This window comes from Lytechinus pictus, chromosome 18 (genome assembly GCF_037042905.1).
Source record: "Lytechinus pictus isolate F3 Inbred chromosome 18, Lp3.0, whole genome shotgun sequence".
NCBI classification, from domain to species: domain Eukaryota; kingdom Metazoa; phylum Echinodermata; class Echinoidea; order Temnopleuroida; family Toxopneustidae; genus Lytechinus; species Lytechinus pictus.
The window spans coordinates 13842000-13863413 of NC_087262.1; the positions used below are offsets into that span (position 1 = coordinate 13842000).

The 21414-nt window shown below is 37.1% G+C and overlaps 1 long non-coding RNA gene across 1 annotated transcript; it reads left to right on the forward strand.

The window, feature by feature from the left end:
- Positions 1–3159: 3159 nt before the first annotated feature.
- Positions 3160–9223, forward strand: LOC129281478 (uncharacterized). Its single transcript, XR_010296484.1, has 3 exons — positions 3160–3216; positions 6103–7450; positions 9175–9223. It is a non-coding gene; the product is annotated as an uncharacterized LOC129281478 (long non-coding RNA).
- The last annotated feature ends 12191 nt before the right edge of the window (positions 9224–21414 follow it).

Here is a 21414-nt window from a genome sequence, read left to right on the forward strand (position 1 = left end):
ATATTAAAATTGAAATAACTCAACACTCAAGGGTAAAATTGCTTTCAGTTTCAGTGAAAAATTTACATACAGTGTACTGTTTATTAAAAGGAGTTGCACACATACATGTTGCATCAGAAAATGAATTAAAAATCATGCATTATTCATATTGGGATAGAGCATTACATTTGTACATTGTTGGACTTGAATGTGAAAAGTGGGAAGTTTTGGTTAATCATTTAAAAGTAATTGGCTTTAAAATAGCAAAAATTAGTAGTACAGGACCAATGATAATAACAATTTGATATTGGGCTGAGAAGCAGTGTCAGAAGTAAAGTGAAAAGACAAACTACATTCCTGCATTCAAGTGTTTTTAGGGTGAATTTGGAAGTCGGAATAAAGAACTACTATGCATGCCTACATCATACTGTACATGCACTGGACATATTCATGTACATGTACATGTAATTAATGCATCGTTGGAAATGTTGGTAACAGCTGTATAAGGTGAAGGTGATTTATTGTTTGTTCATGGTAATCAATATTCTATTCATGTACAATGACTTTCTTCTAGTTCTAGACAAAAGTGTCATGCCATAAGGTCCAATATTATTGACATGATTGATTCTTTCTCTGATATTAAAGGGCCTAAGTACAGGTACAATAATGAATCTGTCTCTAATGGCCTCACAATACATGCAGTACAGAAATTACAGTGTACATGGTGCAGTATTCGTTATTTGAAAGACTGCTATGGCATTCATTTTTAATTTCTGCATTTTGTTAAAATACTAGTTACAGTCATGTACAATGTACTACAGTCATGTACAATGTACAGCATCCATATGGCTTTACAGTACATGTACAGTATATCTGTGCAAGAGAATGATCATTCATATTAAAGAAGAATGGAATAATTTAATAGTGGCAACAGATGGAGACTGCCCGACAAATCTAAGCTATCAGACAGTACATTGTACAATATCAATTCACCATCTGTACATTGTACATGAATGTACTCATACGTGTACATGTACAAAAATGTAGGTCCTACATGTACGTGTATACTTGTATACTGTACATACAGAGATATAAATGGAATCATGATGTTCAAATGTAATGGAGAGAAATTTTTTTAATAAAAAAAAAAAAAAATGATGATGTAGGCCTACATGTACATACATTGCAGGTAAAGGCTAGGTATAGTGCCGGGGGGGGGGGGGGGGGGGGGTCATTTTTATTTGAATTGAATAATACATGTACTGTACATTGTACATGTAGCCTACTGTGTGGTTGGCATGGGAATTCAATTGAATTAATGATTGTACAGCCTACAGTGTACACATTTATGTGTTATAAACACAAAGGCCTTTGATTCTGATGAAATTATACATGCAGGCTACATATATGCACAAGGGGTGGAGAATTCATTAATTCTGTACATTGTACATAACTGTAGGCTACTAAATCATACATGTATTGTATCTGTGCTTTAAATGCAAAATGCTGGAAGCACTACTCCTCCATTATGAAATTGATCTGGGTTATGTTGTGGGATGTGTTTTTCCTCTGAATGATGATATGATTGAAATCCTGTTTTGATGAATATCCCTCATCACCTTCCAGGAATGGCTCAAACCTTCGGGTTAATGGGCTGTGTCAGGATATGCATTTTGTTTTCGTCAGTAATATCCGCCTACACTGACACTGTACACTGTAATGGACCTGTAATGCTGTATGTGCAGTAACAATCGTGGGTTGAGGAGTGTGGGAGCCAACTCAAATAAACGTGTACAGGACACATTCATGTACATGTATACAGTAGGTCGAGTCTGGTTGACAGTGTAGCCCTAAATGAAAACATTAACAAGAAAAATATGAAACATAGCACTTTAATACCTGTATGTTTCTAAGCGCTTCATATTATTTCTCCGGCTTTACATAGCTACTCTTAGAATCTTCTATTAGATGAAATCCATCATGGAAATATGTACATGTACATGCATCTCCATGGATACAATGTATGATCCCATGAAATGTACATGTATAGGCCTACAATGTACATGTACAGTGTACTGTACTGTACATTACATGTACATAGCCTTTATGCATATTTACTCTACATGTACATGTATGTACAGTATGTTCAGTTTTGATATTTGTTTACACACAGCAACATATAAGTACATCCATGTGCATATGGACCTAGAGTAAAAATATACTTTGAAATTGAGATTGTTTACTAACCTCAACTTCCTATACACAGCACACGCCCTGCATTGTTTGATTATGCTCATTTATCACGCACAGGGAAGCTGTATGTCTCTCACATTTACCAATCTGTATAGAGACTATTGTGGTGATGATGATGACTAATGCCCTTTGATTCAATGTTTCAGTTTACAAACTGGTTTGAAATGAACTTTCAGAATTTGAAGAGTAGGCCTACACATGACAAATCTCTTTTTCTTTTGTACATGTAGGACCTACATGTACTGTATGCACGTACACATTGGCATATAGAAGGGGGGGGGGGGGGGATGGGGGACATTTTCCCCTGAAAGTTGCATGACCAAGGGGGGGGGGGGGAGAAACACACACACACACAAAAGAAAAATGAAAGGGAAAAGGGTGAAATATGAAATTATTTTCATCAGGGTTCAACTTCTTCAGTGTAGTAATGTACATGTTGTACAATTGTACATGTATAAGTTTAGAATATGTCACAAAATTATGTATAAATTGTTTAAAACAATTATGTATTGTTTAAAACAATTATGTATTGTTTAAAACAATTATCCCTTGCTTTAAGTTATACTTTATCATTACTTCAGACACCCCCTTGTAAATGTGCATGTACACCTACATGTATGAATGTATAGGCTTACAGCTTGATTAAATGTATGCCCACATAAGTTATTTTTATTTTTTCTCACCCCTCCTCCTTGCTCTTTATTTTTCCTATATTTTATTCTGAGGTTATTTATTAAATTTGTTGTTTTTATTATTATTGATATTTTCATTGGCTTTGGTCATCATTTTCGTGATAATCATTTACTACTTGTTACACAATGTTATTTTAATATATGTATTGTTACTTTGAGAAATTTATGTGTTTTTATTGTAAGCTCATGTGTACATTACAGCTCTCTCAAATTGAAATTCTTTGTGTTTTCTCCTCTTTAGCTTGCTGGTGTTGGGCTTATAGCAATCGGAGTATGGGCATGGCTAGATAAGGTAGGTTCTTTTAGCTTGAAATATTATTTAAATAATGTTATAGTAAAAATAACATTACATGTCAATGATTATGCATGTACACATGGTGTAGGTCTATTTTTGAAAATCAATTTAGGCCTATAATAAATCATTGGAGCCATTACATGTACCTACACATGTAGATTAGAACAGTTTTTCCTTTTTGATGATCAGAAACATGCTGTGCAAACAACATTTTTATCAAGAATGGTGACAAAACGTATATATATGTACTGTTCATTTATTGAAAATGAACGAAAAACTTTTAATAAAGAAATGGTAAAACGCATGTGGCAGTGTACAAAATATGCTACACTGTAGCAGCTAGAGTAACTTTGGCAATGTTAATAGATATGTTGGCGGGAATACATGCAGTACTTAGAGGAAATAAACCAAGAGGAATGCTTACCAGTGTACCAGAATGGCAAGAGATGGTGTTCATTTTGCTTTAAAAAACCTCAGAACCAGGAAAAGGTTGGTCTGCAGGTACAGACCCTGATTGAAACTTTGATCAGCAAGCAAGTGGGTCTCCACCCAAAGACCAGCACATTGAAAACTTGTTGTGAGCGAGAGGGCCTTCAGTACACGAGGCATCATAGGCTGCACATTCAGACCCTAAAGGGTTTGCACAGCATACTACCTGTAGGAAATGGTCTACATGCAATTCAAGAGCATGATAAATAAAATTTCAAATTTGTAGAATCACTTAATTGTAAACAAAATGAGATAGGGGAGAAGAAGGAGGAGAGTGGGGAGAAGAAGGAGGAGATGGGGAGAAGAAGGAGTGCGGGGAGAAGGAGGAGAGTGGGTAGAAGGAGGAGAGTGGGGAGAAGTAGGAGAGTGGGGAGAAGGAGGAAAGTGGGGAGAAGGAGGAGAGTGGGTAGAAGAAGGAGGAGAGTGGGGAGAAGGAGGAGAGTGGGGAGATGGAGGAAAGTGGGGAGGAGGAGAGTGAGGAGAAGGAAGAGAGTAGGGAGAAGAAGGAGGAGAGTGGGGAAAAGAAGGAGGAGAGTCACAGTGGGTAGAAGAAGGAGAGTGGGGAGAAGAAGAGTGGGGAGAAGGAGGAGAGTGGGGAGGAGGAGAGTGGGTAGAAGAAGGAGAGTGGGTAGAAGGAGGAGAGTGGGGAGAAGAAGGAGGAAAGTGGGGAGAAGGAGGAAAGTGGGGAGAAGAGGGAGAAGGAGGAGAGTGGGGAGAAAAAGGAGGAGAGTGGGGAGAAGAAGGAAGAGAGTGGGGAGAAGGAGGAGGAAAGTGGAGAGAAGGAGGAGAGTGGGGAGAAGAATGAGGAGAGTGGGGAGAAGAAGGAGGAAAGTGGGGAGAAGGAGGAAAGTGGGGAGAAGAGGGAGAAGAGTGGGGAGAAGGAGGAGAGTGGGGAGAAGGAGGATAGTGGGGAGAAGGAGGAGAGTGGGGAGAAGAAGGAAGAGAGTGGGGAGAAGAAGGAAGAGAGTGGGGAGAAGAAGGAGGAAAGTGGAGAGAAGGAGGAGAGTGGGGAGTAGAAGGAGGAGAGTGGGGGAAGAAGGAGGAAAGTGGGTAGGAGGAGAGTGGGGAGAAGGATGAGTGGGTAGAAGGAGGAGAGTGGGGAGAAGAAGGAGGAGAGTGGGGAGAAGAAGGAGGAAAGTGGGGAGAAGGAGAGTGAGAAGGAGGAGAGTGGGGAGAAGAGGGAGAAGAGTGGGGAGAAGGAGGAGGAGAGTGGGGAGAAGAAGGAGGAAAGTGGGGAGAAGGAGGAGAGTGGGGAGAAGAGGGAGAAGAGTGGGGAGAAGGAGGAGGAGAGTGGGGAGAAGAAGGAGGAAAGTGGGGAGAAGGAGGAGAGTGGGGAGAAGGAGGAGGAGAGTGGGGAGAAGGAGGAGAGTGGGTAGAAGAAGGAGGAGAGTGGGTAGAAGAAGGAGGAGAGTGGGAAGAAGAAGGAGGAGAGTGGGGAGAAGAAGGAGGAGAGTGGGGAAAAGAAGGATGAAAGTGGGGAGGAGAGTGAGGAGAAGGAGGAGAGTGTGGAGAAGAGGGAGGAGAGTGGGGAGAAGGAGGAGGAGAGTGGGGAGAAGAAGGAGGAGAGTGGGCAGAAGAGGGAGAAGAGTGGGGAGAAGGAGGAGAGTTGGGAGAAGAAGGAGGAAAGTGGGGAGAAGGAGGGGAGTGGGGGAGGAGAATGGGGAGAAGAAGGAGGAGAGTGGGGAGAAGAAGGAGGAGAGTAGGGAGAAGAAGGAGAGTTAGGAGAAGGAGGAGAGTGGGGAGAAGGAGGAGATGGGGAGAAGAAGGAGTGCGGGGAGAAGGAGGAGAGTGAGGAGAAGAAGGAGGAGAGTGGGGAGAAGAAGGAGGAGAGTGGGGAGAAGAAGGAGGAGAGTGGGGATGAGGAGAGTGGGGAGAAGAAGGAGGAGAGTGAGGAGAAGAAGAAAGAAGAAGAGAGGAGGGTAAGAGAGAGGGTGAGTAGGGAAGAGGATGAGGTGCGATAACTCAGTCGGTAAAGCGGGGGTTTTGGATTCCGGTGACCCGGGTTCGATTCCCACTTGGTGCACTTGTACCCTTTGGTAAAGGCATTAGCCTATTCCTCATTACCAGGTCCCTCGGAGAGGACCTTAAGCTGTCGATCTTCTGGTTGCTTCCTTACAAGCATTCATGCTTTCTAAGCAATTATCACCACCATATTACCAAATACAGTATACATATTTGAAAAAAAAAATTACATTTTTATTTTCTCCTGGTAGTGTATATAGTTGATTGTCAGAAATTCGAGTGCTTAGAATCACCTACATTTACATGTAGATGTATTAAGCGCTTTACAAATGTTATAATTATTATTATTATCATTACATGTATGCTGCTAAATGTTTGGATCATAGAAATAAACCTTTAATATGCTCTGTTGTATTTTGTTTTATAATACAGGGATTCTTTGGTAATGTAGGCACATTTGTCACATCATGGTACCTGGATCCTGTATTATGGTTTGCCCTTGTCGGTGTCATCATCTTCTTCATGGCAACGTTTGGTTGCATAGGTGCACTCAGAGAAAATATTTGCCTTCTAAAAACGGTAAGAAAAAAATATGTTGAGTTCAAACATGAATAAATTGTCATGTTGCTGCAGGAACGCCCTTAGCACCATACTTTCGCGCATTGTATGTGTGCAGAAACACCCTTTTATAGTTGCATGCATAAAGGCATTGCGCAAGGGCGTTCCTGCACTGATAGGGTGCGCGAAAGTGTGATGCTAAGGGTCTACCTGCACCGACATGACGAAATCTAAAGTGTGATTGCCTCCATAGAGGCAAGGGACTTTTCTATTGTTGCTAGGCAACAAGCAGCAAAGCCGAATCGAATTCAGTACAAAAAAATAATGGGAAAATTTAGACAGGCTAGTGCAAATTACTCTGCCCAGAGTTGCAAGGAAAATCATATGACGTGATTGCTTTTGTTGTTTTGAGGGATTATGGCACTCTCCCATTGATAAAGCACTGTATCTTAATAAAGCATAGTGATTAATTTTGGGACTGCTTATTACGATTGATCACACACAATAAAGCAATGCAATCAGTCATAGAAAACAGCCCTACAATCAACACAGGGCTCAGATGTTTGTATGACACACGTCCTGACATTATGACAATTATTATGTCGTCATGAGATTTTTCACAACTCTGGACCCTTCAGTGTGCCTTGACGCTCATAATGCATTGATCGAGTTGTCTCGCCATATCTTAAGATGGTAAAAAATGTTGGGGATCTTCACCCGTCAGATGTTAATGTGATTATCCTACATGTACTGTCCTATCAAAATCTACACATAGGATATCGTGCACTTGTTTTCACATTCATACTTGACATCTTCTCAAGTTGAAAGGATTGTATTTTTTCAGGGGCTGTCAGTTCTGGGGGTGTCGTGGTGTAGCGGTTATGACTCTTGTCTTTCAATCAGAGGGACATGGGTTAGAATCCCAGCCGTGGCATGTTTTCTTTCAGCAAGAAATTTACCCACATTGTGCTGCACTCAGTGGAATGGGTACCCAGTTGGATCAGTTCCTTTAATACCCTGAGCGCTGGAAGTGGAAGGCAGCTCGAGATAAAGCTGGGGTGACAATATTAATAATAATGCACCTCTGAAATGATTATTTCTAGATAGATGGCGCTATAAAAATGCCAATTATTATTTATTATTAAAGGAGAATGAAACTCTTGGAGCAAGTTCGCTTTTGTGAAAGCAGAAAAATCAAAGAATAAGATCAACAAAAGTTTGAGTAAAATAGGACTAGCAATAGAAGAGTTATGAGCATTTGAATGTCGAGATCACTAATGCTATGGAGATCCTCCAATTGGCAATGCGACCAAGATCTATGATGTCACAGATGAACAACTCTCCCCTTTTGGACACTGAAAATATACCCCAAAACATCTCTTTTTGCTCATTCTAATTATATGACAAACGATTCATCAATGATATCATGTTGTGAAACCTCTGTACTTGTCCTCTCATAAAGAGAACACCTCACCTTGTGATAGACTCTATAAAAGTGAGAATATAAGTGAAATAAGTACTTAAAGGGGAATCCAGCCTTGGCCATAAAATGCTGTGTGGGGAAGGAGAAAAATAAATGAAACAGAATGGTGAAACTTTGGCAGAAATCGGACAAGCAATACAAAAGTTATAGCTGCTTTAAAATTGAGATCACTAATACTATGTAGATTTCAAATTGGCAACTGGGTAAGTAAATTATGACAAGGGGCAAGGACAACTTTCCCATAGGCCATGTACTTTATTATCAGGGATTTGTGGTTTTCTCCTAAGTACCCATTCCCCAGGGGCAGTAATCCAAATATAACCCATGTAGTATATTGTTTTATGTCCTCATGAAAGAAAAATATAATTTGAAATAAAACTTTTGGATAAAATGACATTTTAGCCATAATATGTATTGGAGTACATGGAAGAGTAGTCCTTGCCTTACATCACTATGACATCCCATATGCGGCCAATTTGAAGTCTCCATAGGTATAGTGATTACCAATATTTACAAGTTTTAAAAATTCATAACTTTCTTGTTGTTTGTCCAATATTGTTCAAACTTTCACCTATCAACTTGTCTGATTTTTCTTTTCCTTATAAAAACAAGTTTTTATTTGGGTTGGATTCCCCTTTAAGTAATGAGGGAGTTGTACGTGTGTGACATCACAGATCTTGGTCACATTGCCAATGGGAGGATCTACATGGCATTAGTGATCTCAATATTCAAATGCTCATAACTTTCTTATTATTCATTCAATCTTCCTCAAACTTTCAACAATATGTTTCTTTGATTTTTCTCTTTGATATGGATTCAGCTGGTTTCAAGGGTTTCATTCTCCTTTAATCAATATTGTACATGTGTATGGGCCATGGGCACACATGATCAATGGACTTGGTTGCAGTTCTTGCAAACTTATTCTAAAATTTAACAACCTTGCCAAAGGAAAGACAGAATTTTGTTTGTGGGAATTACCCCTGGAGTTAAAAAAAATTGTATGAATGCTCATTTGCACAAATTATGTTAGAAAATGCAAATGAATGAAAATGGTCCATGTTAAATGTTTTTCAGTTGAAGATTTGCATGGCATGGTACATGTAAGTGTCATCCTATTCTTGAGTTATTTTAGTCCTTCTCGTCCCCACCCACCTCTTTCCCTTTCTACCCCATTTCCGTGTTTGTAATGTTACTTGATCTTTTTGTTTTTACATGAAATTGAGTATCTTTTAAGTGCAGACATTGGGGTATAACATGTTGTCATGTTCATTCTGGTACCATTTTACATTCAGTCCTACATGTACATGTTGTACATCTGAGGTTTTATACTGAACATTACAGTGCAGGGAAACAATTGTCCAAAACTTATTATGCATTCTGTGAATATACAGCACTTGTAATCACACCCACAAAAAAAAAAAGAACAGAACTTTCTTGAAAATCACCCCTCCCCAACCCTGCAGTAAATTGATATTGATTTGTTTTTCATTGATTTGTACATGTACATGTACAGTGTAAAGAAGCAAGTTAACAACTTTTAAACAAAGGGAACTTTCCTACTACATGTACATGTACAGTTTTTATAATGCTACGGTAGCCCAACCCAGCTCAGATGTTAGTCAGGCTTTTTAACCAATCTTTCACTACTCCTCAGGCAAAGGATATGACCTAGGAAAATATAATAATCTAGAAAGGATACACTGTACTGAGCCCAAATACCACAGACTTTGCTTGTACGTTTTTACAAACAAAGAGAAAATCTGATAATTACAAGATATAATGCACAACAATGCAACAACAACAAAACATATCTATTTAATACATGGCTGGACTATAAAAGCAATGCTAATTGAGTCTGCCCCAGCAGAAATGGAAGGGGAAGTTCTCATTGATAAATACATATATGAATATTTTCAGATTGATAATGATTACAGATCAAGTGCATCCAGGGTACATGTAGGTTTACATGGATTTGTTTACATTATAATCTAAGAAAGTTTATAAACACAGTTTGTTTTAATATATTTTCCTGTCATTAGTACAATATAAGAATACCACAAGGTTTCACTCTAGGGCCTCCATGGTAAAGATGAAGAGGGAAGTTTGAGCATCATGTTATTTTTAAAGTGTTTTATTGATTGCACAGCATGATCAACCGTCAACGTAATAACAAACAAATAAAAACGATCACTAAAAACTATTCACAATACTACAAGACAACACATGTACATGTACCAATAACATAATGATATTGATGATAACAATAATGATGATAATAATAATAATAATAATGATAATAATAATAACAGACCAATAGTACTGATACCAATAATGATAAAGGCTGTGGTGGAGAGTTGAAGATAATTTGACATTTAATAGTTTACATTTATAGATTTCGCCCCCTCTGACGAGGTTTCAGAGTTGACAGTGTACGCCAATGCGGTCAGCGTGTGTGATCTTGCACAATAGCAAGTTTTTTTTTATTTAAAAAACTTGAACTTTAAAACCTACACACGTACATGTACATTATCGCAGTAATGACACAGACGTACATGTACAGTGACACAGACATGCACAGATGATTGAAGAAGGCCAATATTGACAATACACAGAAAACAAATATACTCTGTACTTTGCACCTACTGATACAGGCCTACTTGACATTATACTGTGTATACTGATAATGGTTTATATTTGCCCATTATGGTGCTTTTAAATAGTATGATTGACATACTATTGAAATTTCAAGAGTTGAAGTACTGTACTGAAATTTATGTACATGTATGGTACATGATGTCATGGGCGGAAATCAAAATGTTAGTTAATTTCAACCCAAAAAAATTTCACAGGCAAAAAAGAAAAAAAAGAAAAGTTTTCACCAAATATGTATAAAGGTCATTTAGTCCAAAATACATGTATTATTTCGATTGTAAAGTGATTTTTTTTCCTCCATCATAAAAGACCAAAAATAGTAGGGGGGACATTTGCTATTGTGTCCCCCCTACTATTTTTGGTAGGGGGGAAGCGTCCTGTCCCCCCTGGGATTTCCGCCCATGGTACATGTGGTTGTTGGGTAAAAAAAAGATTACTTCTTTTTTTTTTCTTTCTTTTATAGCACAAACATATTTACGCATGTCCCTATTGCACTTATATAAAGTTAAGAAATGTGATTAGAAAATCATTTTTTTTGTTTGGGGTGGACCTGGCCTTTAAATGCAGAAAGTGATGATGAAAAAGAAGGAACGTGTACATTGTACACGTGCATAACCAATATCCTGTTTGTGAGTTGGTGATATGCTCATGTTCCAATTCAGGGCTGTTCCAATTTGATGTGAATTAGTGAGAGCTTATTCATTCTTTTCAAATTACCCCTCATAGAATTTTATCATCCTCAATACCTAAAATCTGCACATAAAATATAAAGGATAAATTCTAATTGATACAAAAGAGAAATAATTGATAATGAAAGCTTGAAAAAGAAATTGGTGTATCAAACTATACAAAAAGACCTGTATACACTATTTTGACATTTTAACTGAATCAATCAAACAAACAAAAAAGTCTTAGAGGTACATACGGCTTATTTTTAGGAGGTTCACCATGGACAGTTTTCATTATTTGAAATCTTTATTGTACATGTATACTATACATGCATATTTTAGAACAAATTTCCTTTTCTTTAAAATTGCCAATTTCATTGCAAAGTATTTGTATTACCCAAAAAAAGAAAAACCTCACAGTTTGATTGTTACCCAAATTATTGTAAGTTTCTAATTTCAAATTATGTGAGCGAATGAGGCAGTGGGGGGGGGGGGGGGTATATCAAATGAAAATTTTTTTTAAAAACATTGTTAAAGCCAAAGTGAAATTTAAACCCCTTAACAAATTAATTTTCTGTCAGAGTATACTGTGACCTCTCTCCAATATCCTGAATTTCTGTGAAAATTAGCCAGAAAAAATCTGGATGTTCCAGAATTTGGGAAATTGCTTTCATTATGGAAATGCTGTCCTTTCGTCAGAGACAGTGCAGTGTAAAAAAAAAATGTGAAAAACTAAAAATAAAAGTGAAAGCACCTTGGCTGATTGAATTTAAAGGTAAAGGTGAGAGCCTGCAAACACGAAAGATGCAATCAATCGCAAAAATTGCAGTGGCCACCCTGGGGGGCCACTTCCATTGACGAGTGGATACCATGCGCGACCATGGGGTCTCGAAAAGCACCCTAAACACGTATTTTCCATATTCTGAAAATGCACCCCTTAACAAGTATGGGCGTGTGAAACCCTACCCTTAACAAGTATTGGAAACAAAACGATACTCTTGGCAAGTACTCCCTGAAATGAACCCCTAAACAAGTACAGCGATGTTTTATTGTTAATATGTCACGGGTCCGTCGGTCGTCGGTTTTTACCTTTACACACCTTTTGGTTTAGTACGGCCCCACCTTCCACACCTGAAGCAAATCGGACTCTAAACACGTAGTGTTGGGGCAAAAAGGACATCCTTTACAAAACATGCATTTTAATTTTGTTTTATCATCCCCGCAAATTTGACCCTAAACAAGTAGCTTTCTTAGCGAAATAGATACCCTTTTTTCATTATTTTTGTGTTTTTGACACCCTTATCACGTTACGTACGTAACGTGCCCTATCTTGAAAAAGACATCCTTTTTACGTGTTTTTTGGGTCGCGCATGGTATCTACTCGTCAATGTGGCCCCCCCCCCTTAGTGTGGCCAATGAAATTTACAGTTGCATGTAATATAAGGTGTGCGCAAAGCATGCCGGACAGGCGTAAGTAAAGATCACATGACTTTATTGATTAGAATAATTCATTAAAAATAAACAAAATTTTTGTTCAATGTACATCAAAATAGAAATTATCTATACAATGTCGTGTTCATACTCTTTCATAATTCGTCGGCGTTCATCCGAACCGTCGTATCAATCAATTTTGGTGAAAAATCAATTTTGAGCTTTTTGCAGATCTATCTATCGTATCCCAAACTGACAATGCACTGTGCTCGAGAGAGCAGAGTTACTCCTTGCATTCACTCTAAAATATTGGGTAAAAGTGCTCCATGAGGGTAAATACGTGTATGTGTCCAACAAACATACATGTAGGGCATTTCTTTGGGGCATTTTTTTTACCAGTGTGATGAAAATTTTGTCCATTCTAAAGTAATTGCTGCTTATTTTTTAACCTTGCTGGACAATATGCTCCCCGCATTGGGTAAAATAGGGCCCTAAATTGGTTGGACACATAATTACCCTCATGGTGGTAAAATTTTACCCAATATTTTTTTACAGTGTACATGTGGGCATTTTTACAGGATTGCATAAATATTGATCCATTCTTGTGAGATCCAACCCAGCCTACTGTGTTGTGCAAGTTCATGTTAAATTTTGCAGGACCTCCCCTGACTGTAGTGTAATACCTGGAAACCTGTTCATACTGCCACAATTTACAGACAAATACATTAGAAAAATCCCTGCCAAATATTACAGTAGGCCTATACAGGCAGTGTGAACGGGTCGCGCTGGTTCAGATATTGAATTAACATCTCACTCTGGAGATCGTTCCCTGTCAGATGTGATAAGGGGAGCAGGAAGGGGCAACAAGCCTGGCGTTTCCAAGGGGTCAAATAATCCACAGCTATACCGGTCCCAGATATAATTAGGATGATATTTTTCAAAGATGATCTTGTATATTTTGCCTACCGAAATTCACCCTAAAACTCTTTTTAGAACCAATCTGAGTTGACTCGTGTTCTAGTTGGATACATTGTACAGAAATGACTAAATGTAGCATACTTCACACGTGGAAAGCCTGCATTTGTGAAAATAGTGTGAGTCATGTGGATTAAACAGGATTAGATAGGCATTAAATCTACTCAGTCACACTTGTGTTAAAGCTACAAATTATATGTAAATGGTAAATGTTGCTTTTAGCCATAACTGACTTTACATGTATATTGAACTGCATGCCAACTTCAGCCTATTGGCTACAGGCGAGGCATGCAGTGTTTTTTTATATGAAATAAACCAAGCATGATTGAATTGAATTGGAAAAAATGATTTGATTGATTTTAGTTTTTGAACTCTTTAAACATGTTAAAGTAACATTTGCACAAGGCACAAATATAAAACATCAATTAAGGAATATTTTCATAATGTGTAGTGTAATCTTGTTTGCTGGCAGTTTCCTTATGAGCCAAAAATGTTGGGACAAAAAAAAAATCTGTGAGCTAGCTAAATGCACTTTTAGCAGAAAATTTGACCTTTGTAAAATAAAAACCTACTTTTATGATATAGATCAACATGTATATTGATTTAGTATTTTAAAAGTGATTTCAGATTTGACCTTTTTTCTGTTCTCATTGTCTTGTTCTTGGTTGTGGAACTTTAATTTTTATTATTATTATTTTTTCTTTTTGGGGGGAGGAAGCCGTAAAATATTGCTTGAATACAGGGCTATCAATCATGTTTAATGCAGTGGATTTCTTGTTAACCATCTGCAGAACATCATCCACATGACCAATCTGACTTTCCAAAAGAAAATTAAGAATTGAATAATAATGTATTGTAGACTTTAATAATTAGCAATCAATCTTGAGCCCAAAATGATATGAATTCATGTGCTTTTCTTGAAAAGGCATTTCAAAGTGAGAACATGAAACATACATGGACATGTTGCGTTCATTGTATGAACTAGCCCAAGGACAAAGCAAAGAAATAATTTTCCTTCGATGTGAGGTCATGCACTGATGTTCATCTTATCACATAAGATGACAAAATGACATTGATGCATAATTACCGATGGGGAGATATACTGTAGGCTCGTTTGCATCAGTGTAACCTTTCAAATTTTCCGCTGTATTTGAAGTTTTGAACCGCCATGCCGTCTCAATCAGAAAAAATATTTAGATTATGGAGATATGAAGAAAATGTTGAAATTTATATAAATTATGGAGATGCACTTTTAACATGTAGGAGGCTACATGGGCTATCTAAATTTATTTATATATCTCAAGATATGTGCAAAGGCAACTTGAGGGGGGATCACACATCGCCCGTTTTTAATAGATGGTGGTTGTTCCAATTCGCTTTCATTGGGTTACAACGTTTCACAGTTCGGGGGGGGGGCTCTCTCATGGACTGGCTTTCAAAATGGACCCAATATAATACTTGCCAATAAACTGTCCTATACTCAGTTCCGATTTTAGCAGTACGAAGTTGAGTTCCAATTTGTTTGACAAAAAACCCCCACCAATAGTGCACAAACTGTGTCAAAAGGGCCGTCTGCACCATCCCGAGTTTTCAAATTAGCGCGCTATTTCTGATCCGGCAAATTATCCCGATCTGAAAAATCTCGAGATAGTTGGCGGTGGAGACGCAATTATCGCGCTAGTTCGTAGGATTAATCTCGAGATTGCAATCCCAAGTCAACTCGGGTTTATTTGCAAAATAGCGCGCTATTTTACGAATTATCCCGCTAATTCGTCGGTGCAGACGCACTCGAGATTGGACTCGGGGTAATTTATTCATGACGTCAGTCCATAATGCAATTCACGTTCCACTTCCGCCTTGGTCAAAACATAAACACGTGCGAAAGTCAACTTTATACATGCGAATAGCGTTCATCAATTGCCTAATAAGCAACGATGGTGTCCCACCAGTGAATGGATTTTGGGAGAGACCAGACCGAAGGGGGAGGCGCTCATCGACGATGGTCATATTCAATAACAACACTGACAGCAGTGTTTTCTTATTCCTTCGCAAAATGTGAGCAAATAGCATTTCTTTCCTCCTTCTCTCCCTCTCTCTCTCTCTCTGTCGTTGCCTCCTACTCCGCCATCATATTTAACGAAGAATACATCACTTCTTTACTCGCTGAGCTGAGAGGATTGTTGCATAACACCGGTCGAATTCGGCGAAAGTGCTAGTGAAAGGAGTACATTGCTTGCATATCGCGGGAAGTTATTCAAAAGCGCGGGCCGTTGAAACTCCAAGATCCGAAAGTGCGCATGCTCGAAATATCGGGTTTGTTGCCTCGCTCGAGCAGGAATCGCTGTCTTGCGATGGTGCAGACGGGGTTTCTTGAATCTCGAGATTAATCGCGAAGTGGGCCGATCGGGCTAAAATCTCGAGATTGAGCAAACTCGGGATGGTGCAGCACCACCTAAAGAGATTAATCCGTCCTTGGATCTCATGTCAACTTTTCTTCAATGAATAAAGTCAGTTGTGGTTTTAGGTGTTTGATTACTTTCTTTCTCTACCACTCCATAAAGGTTTTGATTTCAGTCTCACTTTCACCTGTGCTGTCATTAAAAACAACTGATTGTACATATATATTGTCCTTGGAGATTGAAAGAGCCCATTAAAAGGTTTAATAAATGTTTGATAATCTGGATGGTATTGGACTATTTCTCTAAGGGTGTGTTTATGCTTCCATTGCGAGGACAGAATCAGCGTTTTCAAACGCCGATTCAAAACGCCGATCGTAAACGTGGTTCTGGGAGTGCTGTTTATGCTTAACTTTTCAGAGGCGAAATCACGATCTCCAGCTGGCTTCGCATCGTAATTTTCGTTGAGCAGGAAAGCGAGGTCAAATTGGGCTCGCCCTTTTTCGAAAGTTTTTTTTCCGAGTGTTGTTATGGGGAAAGTACGTCGACTGTTATATAAACATCGAACAATTTCTGATATTTTAGTCATTGCATGGAGCTTCTTGATATAGCCATATAATTTCCACCATGGTGAGGATAATTGTAAGAAAAAATAAAGAATAATAAGTATACAACATAATAAAATATCAATTTGTTTATGCTACTAGGGCATCTGGCGATGTCTCCTCATTATAACTCATGTTCCGGGTTTTTTTTGGGTAAATCCCTGAACGTTCATCGTGATGACAAATTGGAAGAGTAATACTAGTAATAGTACTACACATGCAAAACGAGGGAGATGAGAGGTAATTCCGTGGAGGTAACATGCGACCATGGAGCAATGCGACTGTATTTGCCCGCGGATTTTCATCTCACCAGAAGCATGTACCAAATGACGTCATTTAAACACGTTTACGATCGAGGTTCTGTTTATACTTCCCCAGAAAGCCTGATTCTGGTCAAACGACGTTTACAAACGCACCTTTTTGAGAGTTTACGATCGGCGTTTTGAAACAGCGTTTAAATGAAAGTAAGCATGGACGCAACCGTGTTTTGGACTAATCACGTATGGAAACGCTGATTCTGGCCTGAGAGTGGAAGCATAAACACGGCCTAAGTAACAATAACATTTCAATAATAAATTCAATTTTGAAAGGACAAGTCCACCCCAAGTCCCCAACATTAAAAGAGAAAATATCCAACATGCATAACACTGAAAATTTCATCAGAATCGGAAGTACTGTACATGTAGAACAAGAAAGTTATGACATTTTAAAGTTTTCGCTTATTTTTCACAAAACAGTTATATACACATACATGTACATATGCAAATGAGAAAATTGATGCTCTCACTTATTCATTAATTTCTAATTGATTCTTTGTGATGTTGCCCAATTCATGGTTTATTTATAGTACTTTGAAGTTAGAACTCTAGATATAAAGCAACGTGTACATGCATACTACATGTACACAATGAAATGCATCCTGAAATTTTCATCCCATTCCATGTTAATAATAATAATAATAATTATAACATTTGTAGGGCGCTTAATACAGGTGTTTCTAAGCGCTCAGTTTTCTGCCTATCAACTAAATTACCGGAAAAAAAAAAAGAAAAAAAAAGAAAAAAAAAAAAAAAGTGATAGGAAAAAAGACATTTTATGCAAACATTCGTGACCCAATCATAATTGTTAAAGGTGTGCGACTTGTGAATATCAGATTTTATATAACATTAAATATATGTACAAAATACAAATTAAAAATAAAGCAACAAATTATGATGTTTATACTCTTTTATTTCAGCTGGCAATCATCTTTTGAGAAACTTGAAGCTGTCTAGTGAAATGCTCTTGAGTTATGTATATTGTATTGTTATGAAAATGTAAATGTTCTATCAGCTTGAATGCTTTATAGTTTAAGTGGGAGGGCGAGGGTAGTGGTTTCAATTTCTGTGGTAAATGCATTTACATTTCACAAATTCTCAAAGAATTGTTTTATACTTCTGTTCTTTGAAATATATTCATTCAAATGACCATTCTGTTCATCATGCATTCTCCCAACATGATATATTTCAAAAACAGATATGGGGAAAGAAAGATATAGGCCTTCATGTACAATGTACATGTATATGCAACATTTATATAGTGCTTTAATAATAAAAATGCTTTTACGTGCTGCATACTATTACCCCGGCTTTAGCACGGCTACCCTAATTGGACGCGGGAGCATTCAAGGAATTCCTTCCTACTGGCTACCCATTTACTGCACCTGGGTGGTGAGTGGAAAATGCAGATAAATGCCTCGCCAAAGGATGCGAGTGATGTTGTGGAATTTGAACCCCGGGCCTTGTAGTTCAAAGTCAGGAGACTTTCCACTGAGCGATTAAACACCTCTACCATATGTGTACATGTATAGAGTGCATCCCACAAAAAGCCATGGATCATACTATAGTAGGATCCATGAAAAAACAAAACCGAGATTTATCAATGATTTATCATAACTTAATCACAACTAAATCACAATTTAATCACCAATACAGTAGACAAATGACCTATCATTGTAAAGCCATAAAAAGAGTCTCCTCTTTCATCTGAATTAATTTACATTATTCCTCATGCAGGCATGAGTGAACAAAAAAAATTGGAAGAAAGGATGCAAAAAATCACTTGGCAGGTAGTATCCAGGTTTCAAAAAGAAAATCATATTTTCAGAAAAGTTCAATATCTGCTCATCAATTTAATACCTCAATTGCAGAAAATGGTCAAGAAATAAAAAAAAAGTTATGTTTATTTGATATAAGACTTGAATTCAATAATTTCATAATATGAAGAGGTTTTAATTTTATACAGGCCTGCTTTTGCTTGATTTCCATTTTGTAGAGGATCAGCCATGCATAAACTCTTAAACAGTACGATAGCTTCAGTGGGAAAACGGTGAAAATACATTTGTTTAATGAAATTATGGAAATACAAGCATTAATTCAAAGGAACAGAACTTATATGTTCTGTAATTGAGGTAATTGAGATTAAAGAGCAAACATGGAACTTTTTAGGCATGTTATTTTATTTTTGAAATTCAGATACCCACTCCCCCTACCAAATTACTTTTTGGTATCCTTTCTTCAAGTTTTAACTCACTCAGGCATGAATGATAAGTCTTCTATATTGTACCAGATGAAAGGGGAGTCTCTAAACTTTACAATGATAGGTCATTTGTCTTTATATTGTACTTGTGATTAGGTTATGATAAATCATCACTAAATCTTAGTTTTGTTTTTTGTGGGACGCAATGTCTAAGAGAATGAGAGTGTTTGAACAGGAGGGAAGGGAGGAGAGGGCAGGCTGATGGAAATCGTTACACCTACCATATAGTGTTTTGAAAGTTTGACTGGTTTGCAAAATTTAGTAGCAAAGAGAAATATGAGGTTATGAACCTATCGACCTACTGAATAATTCTTTTTGGCGCAGATTAGGAGAGAGCTTTCGCAAAGCTGCCAGAAAATGAACATCAATTGGCAGTAAGAGCTTTCGTTAAAGTGGCATCTGAGATTCAGAGGGCAGATGTCTGGATTAATTCAGGGGTTCAGTGAAATAAAGTGTTAATTGCTTTCAAGTTGGTATCAAAGTGGGAATGTAGGAAAAAATATCAATATATTTATTGTGATCATGTGTAAATGCTGTCAGATCGCAACAATGCTATTTTATGGATTGCACTCAAATTTTTATTATAAACTCTCTTAATACAACACACTGTACATAGGAATCATTGAATATATTGCATCCTGCATGGGCTGTGATACCTTTGTATTAAAAGGACAAGTCCACCCCAACAAAAACTTGATTTTAATAAAAAGAGAAAAATTCAACAAGCATAACACTGAAAATTTCATCAAAATCGGATGTAAAATGAGAAAGCTATGACATTTTAAAGTTTCGCTTCATTTCACAAAACAGTTATATGCACATCTCGGACGGTATGCAAATGAGGGAACTGATGACATCACTCACTCACTATTTCTTTTGTATTTTATTATATGAAATATGAAATATTTTGATTTTCTTGTCATTGTCATGTGAAATGAAGTTTCATTCCTCCCTGAACACGTGGAATTCCATTATTTTAACATTTTGTGGTTTAGGCAAGGAGGTCTTAATCGTCAAATTTGTAAAATTGAAATATTGTATAATTTAAACAATAAAAAACAAAAGAAATAGTGAGTGAGTGACATCATCGACTCTCTCATTTGGATGTAACTGGCTCGTTCATATAACTATTTTGTTAAAAATAGGCGAAACTTTGAAATGTCATAACTTTCTTATTTTACATCCGATTTTGATGAAATTTTCAGCATTGTGCTCGTCTGATTTTTCTCTATTGATTCAAATCAACATTTTTCTGAGGTGGACTTGACCTTTAAGCCTGTGGATTCCACAAATTTTCCCAATAGGTGTTTTGCTGTTGCGGAATTTGGACGTCAGTCAAATTCTTGCCTTTGCTGCAAATATACATATAAACAACAATTTTCAGTCTTGATACAATTTTGTCTAATTTTCCATTATGAAAAAATATGTATATGTAGCTTGTAACTTGCATTTGATTAAAAAATATTTTTTTTGTATTTTGTATACCGGTATGTGTGTTTTTTGTTGTTGGTTTAATGCTGTTTTTAATGGTCAATAAAATTTGTTGATATTTAATTGAAAAACAAATCAAATCTTATTACCGGTAGTAATTTCCTCAGGTATGAATGCAGACAAGTACTAGAAATAGATTTTAGAACCGTTCTTCTAATCATACTTATTTCTGTGTGTGAATGAGACTAGCTTGCGTGATTGCATGAATTTGATCCTTGCGTGGTGTTATAATAGCAGTTTCTATGGAATATGGTACAGTATGATGCTCTTTATTAGTGCCATACTGCACTAACCTTGTAATGTAATTATTGTCTTTTTGTTATGATTGGATGAAGTCCAAACTGCCATCTAGGTCGCACGAATATAATGTCATTTTAGTAAATATTCTGAAATAGTCTTCTATGACAAAGTGCATGCAATAAAACATGGTTTTGAAAACTTTTGATACCATGTTCATTTTAATAGGGATTGTATTAAGTGATAATTTTCTCAGTATTGTTTCAAGTATTCTTCAATTTAAATGAGATCTTGCTGTTCAGCTAAAATTTATTATAATTTCATAGTGGTTATAAAAGTAGCACACATCAAAATCTCTTGAATTCTGTGCTGGAAAATGGATTAAATTAATCAAAATCAAATCAAAACTGGAGAACATAATCTTTTGTAAAAAAAATAAAACAAAACATCAACAACGAATATATGAATGCATAAATGAATTAATAAATGAGTGAGTGAATGAATGAATGAATGAATAGATGAATGAATGCATGCATGCATGCATCGGTTGAATCATTCAGATGAGGTTATTATGTAAGGTAATTATTGCACGATATTCGGATGCTGATTGATAACCAGTTTTCTTTGTTTTTATTTTGTTTACATTACAGTACAGCACAGTTCTTGGTCTA